This window comes from Mus musculus, chromosome 12, assembly GCF_000001635.26.
Source record: "Mus musculus strain C57BL/6J chromosome 12, GRCm38.p6 C57BL/6J".
Classification (NCBI taxonomy): domain Eukaryota; kingdom Metazoa; phylum Chordata; class Mammalia; order Rodentia; family Muridae; genus Mus; species Mus musculus.
The window spans coordinates 52,360,926-52,365,728 of NC_000078.6; the positions used below are offsets into that span (position 1 = coordinate 52,360,926).

The following is a 4,803-nucleotide window of genomic DNA, read 5'->3' on the forward strand; positions in this document are numbered from 1 at the left end:
TAATCTCCAGTGGTTTAATCTCTGAACCTCAGCCCTCCATTTGCAAAATAATATCTACTGCCTGTTCTCACTGCACTGTGATATTTAGGGGAATGATGTAAACACAGAATCTGGCCCTTAGTAGGTACTCAGTAGGTCACCTCCTCTTATCTAATGTCTGTAAGCATATCTCATTGTATAGTAACAGTCAGGACCAACTTACCAAAACAGGGGCACTTAATCCTCTTTGGAGGGCAACTGAAATGTCTTTACGTAGTTCTCCTTCTCTCCAGGCATCTAGAACATTGGGTACACCAACGACAATTATATATAAAAAAAATACATAATGGCTGGAAGTTATTTCTGAAGAGGAAGGCCGTCCTCGGTGTATGTAGACACCAGCGGCCAGATCCTCTGTGAGAACAATAGCTATTCATTGTGTTACAAAGCTGGCACCAGCAGCCAGTGTTCCAGTGTAATTCCCACACAAACCAATCTCCAGCAAAATTTCCATGACTGTGTGGCTTGGTGTAAACAGCTCAGAGCAAGTGCTCTCTACACGTGTGCCCATGCAAATGTGCAGCCTTGTGGAGCGAGTCTTGTGAGTACCTTTAAAGAATTAATGATTTTTTTACAAAAAACAAAACAAATTATCATCAACCCAGCCCCTCAGGATTGTGTTTTGCTGCAGAGGACATGGGGGAGGGGAAAGCAATCCCTTCTGACCGAGCTGTGGATGGAGAGAGGACTATTGCAACTACCTAAAGTCACCAAGGCCCTGACTGGCTGCCGAGGCGAGCAGGTGCCAGAGGTCCTGACTCTTGGGCCAACGAATAATGGCAGGCTTTTTCTTTTTAAGTAGTAGTTAGAATTTGATAGCACTTAATATTTGCATTGACCTTTACAGCTATTGTTATTAGCTATTCCTCCCAGAGGCTCTTTGAACTAAAGGACACAACTATTTTTACTCAGCATCCCCACCACCACTGCCCCCCACACACATTCGCTCTTCAGCTGTAGGCCTGGTGGGTTCTCTGAACATGGTACTGACATTTGCCTAGAAGTAAGCTTCGTGTCCTTGTGGGCCACAGTCTCAGTGATAAAACACATTCTCAAGTCAAAACAATATCGAATACAGTGGATTTAACTATACTCAGTGTGAATCAGTTCACATCGCTTCTCTGCTGTAGTTTACTGTGCTGCCTGGTGAGGAGCCCAAGGCTCAGTAGTGGTTGAAAGACCTGCGTCCTCTTTGCTCCTTACTTCCCAAGTCTAACATCATCCTAGACAGTTCGCTCTTTGCAGCAACTCCCCCCAGGCATTTGCGTTGGATGATCCCAGGACCCCACTGCTCTTCCTTCAGGTATGGCTGCCTCTTTTGCCCCTTGCAGGCATGTGCTTAGACGTCACCTTCTCCTGAGGTCTCTCCCGCTGACCCAATTTAAAACCGCAGCTGTCAAGTCCTCACTGCCTCCTTGTATGCCACACATCACTAACTTGTCTATTATGTTTGTTCCCTGGTTATTTTGTCTCTCCTCCTCCTGACATAAGGCAGGGATCTTGGCCAGTGTAATCCACTATTGCACTCTAAGCACCTACACCAATAAATGCACAGAGAGGGAGGGCATCTAATAAATATTTGTCAAATGAACACATATTTAAACTTTAAAGGTTGTTGTCATGAGGCTCATTTAACCTGTGGGCTAGAATTTTCCTTGGTGAAGGCTCCCAGACTTGCTTTCCTCCCCTGACAAACAGTCCACGCTGACAGCAATTCTGTTCAACTAAACGAGACACTCCAACTCCCAAGGTTGAAAACAAGTGTGAAATCTCAGTGTTACAGTACAGAGAATGTCTGCACAGGGGTTCCAGCCCATCACCATGCAGCAGGGTTGCATCAGGCCCATGAAGATGGGTGGGCATGCACAAGACTTAAGGAAAGGGGCCTAGTGATGGTGGTGTGGGGTGAGTTCTGCTTCCACAGGGCCCACTGCATGTCCATAAACAGTGCTTTAGCCTCTTCGCCTCAGCTACCTTTTCTATGAATTCAAGGTAAGGAGGTATTTCCATGATGCCACAGGGCTGAAATGTCTGGTTTCCATGGGTGTGAGGATAAGTATTTAGAGTGTAGTTAGGAATCATGCCTGTTCAGGAAAGTGGCAGATGTAGGTTCTTCTCTAATGTGACTCACCAGCCCTGGGTACAAGGCTGGTTTTCTGGTAGCAGACATGGTTTTCCTCCTTTTGAACAGATCCTTAAGACCAATTACAAAGCTGTTAGCTTCAAACAAGGTGCTTCCATTGCCATAAGGCTCTGTGATGGTTAGTGAGTGAAGGCATGTGAAAGAGTTTGGCATAGAGTTGGCGCTGACTAAATCCTGGCTGCCATTATTGCTAATATCATTAACATTCTGATTTCTAGAATGTCCTTCAATCAAGTCTTGTTGAATGCATACAGATGATAAGACCTGTGTCAACAGATTTGGAGTAGTAAGAGATAAATCACCCATTTCTCCCCACCACCACCATATACACTTCTATACCACAACTTCCTTACTTGAGAGGCTGTAGTTCTCCATAAACAGTCCAGCTTGCTTTTGACTTGAGATCCTCCTGCCTCAGCCTCCTTAGTGCTAGAGCAGATTCCACCATACCCTGCCCTACTCCATGACTGCTTTCTCCACTCATCTCTTGATGGACCTGACAGTTGTTTCCATATCTTAGCTGTTGGATATAATGCATTAATGAACACAGAATGTTGATATCTTTGTGGTGTAGTGATTTATTCAGGGGAGGGTATATAACTATCAGAGAGACTAATGAGGCACGCGGTAGTTCTATTTTTAACTTTTAAGAACTCTGTCCCCTTAATTTTTTAAAATTTATTTAGTGGTATATGTGGGCTATGTACTGGTGAGCGTGCTCTATAAGTGAAGATCAGAGAAAAATCACAAGAGTCACTTCTCTCCTTCCAACATGTGATGTCAAGGATCCAGCTCCAGTTGGATCAAGCTTGGCAGCAAACACTTTGTGCTGGTTAGATTTGTCAACACAAACCTAGACAATATCTGAGATATGGGAATCTCAGTTGAGGAATCGTATCCATCAAGTTATCTTGTGGACCAGTCTGTGGGAACACTTTTTTGATTAATGAAATTGACGTAGGAGAGCCCAGTCTGCTGTGGGCGGTGCCATCTGTGAGCAGTTGGTCCCAGGTTGTAAAAGAAAGTAAGTCAAGTGATTTGTGAGGAGAAAGCCAGGAAACAGCATCTTCTATGGTCTCTGAGTCAATTCCTGCCTCCAGGATCCTGCCTTGAGTTTCTGCCCTGATTTCCCTCAGTGATAGACTGTGATCCTAACCTGTAAGCCATGGGTAGTAGACTAGGTTTACAGTACCAGACATGAGTTCCTTCCAATTGATTACCTTAGGTCCAATCAGATGGGTGTTGGTTACTGCCAGGCTAGAAGTTCCTCTATTGTACCTTTCAGGATGTCTCACCATTCTGGTCATTGTTGTGGTTTGAAGGCATCACAGCTGCATAGGCCTACTGATTGCTTTCTTCTCTTGGCAGCTCACATAGCTCCTTCCAGTACTGTGAGAACTAGTCCTCATGGAGGAGACTTCCAGGTCAGTACTAGCATGATTCCTTCAAATTCCTGTCCAAAGTATGTGATGTTTTCAGTGATAGGATTGTACCTTCAATTGCTGAGAGGCAACCAGGGGCAATGGTAAGAGCATAGTTTGTTTTAGGGGGTGTCTGGGGTCAAACTGTCCTGACCAACAGTTTGAAAGGAAGGCTTCCCATGCCTGGCACTGAGGTTTTGTTAGTCTATGGCTTTTGAGAGAACATTGTCACCTCCAAATGACATAACTTCATTTAAACTATGTACATAGGTGTGCACATACACTGGTATATATGTAATTTTGCATAAATTGAGAAGTTCTCGAACATCGCAACCATTAAGTTATAAAACTGAGATTCAAACACAAGCTCTCTGCTCTCACAGCTTGAAGTCTCAACCCCTCCATCTCAGCAGCTGTTTCCTGGTCCAGCAGATGTCAGCACACCACCTCTGTCCTCCAAGTCACCCCTGCCCTCTGGAAGACAGGTATCACGACTGAGCCAGGGGCTGCTGAAACCCCTCTACAGATGAATCCTATCTCTACTTCTTGGGCATCGTAGCTGTAGCTGCCCTGGGTGTCCACGGTGATGCTGGTGGAGCCTCCACAGACTGTTATTTCATGACTACAGGATGGCTGTGGAACACTGTTAGTATCTGAGCCCCCACGTGTGAGCTTAGGAGACAGCATTTGTCTTTCTCTTCTGTGCTAGATTTTACCAGAAGCTTTGTTTTGTTGTTGTTTTGAGATAGAGTCTTACTGTCCAGCCCTGGCTGGACTAGAACTCACTGTAGACCAAGCTGGCTTCAAACTCAGATTTGCCTACCTTTCCTTACTGACTTAAGGTGTATGCCACCATTCCAAACTAGATGTTTCTTATAATAATAAAAAAAAAATGAGGCATTTGTCTTTCTGGAGGTTTCTGGAATTATACCAAGCTTCCTTGGTTTTTATGTTGTCATATTGTCATTTTTCTAGTTTATATCAATCCTGGCTAGTTTTGCTTGTGTATTTGTTTGTTTGTTTTATTTTTGTCATCTGCCACCAATTAGAGTTATCTGGGAGGAGGACACTAAACTGAGAAAATGCTTCCATCAGATGGCCTGTAGGCAAGTCTGTAGGGCATTTTCTTCATTACTGATAGCTATGGGAAGATACAACCCACTGTGTGTGGTGCAGTCTTGGCCCATGGTTCTAGACAGT

General features: G+C 44.5%; 1 long non-coding RNA gene across 1 annotated transcript; it reads left to right on the plus strand.

Annotated features, from left to right (window-relative positions):
* Window positions 1-441: 441 nt before the first annotated feature.
* On the plus strand, window positions 442-4,437 carry Gm40423. Its single transcript, XR_872748.1, has 3 exons — window positions 442-580; window positions 3,551-3,606; window positions 3,987-4,437. It is a non-coding gene; the product is annotated as a predicted gene, 40423 (long non-coding RNA).
* Window positions 4,438-4,803: the final 366 nt, after the last annotated feature.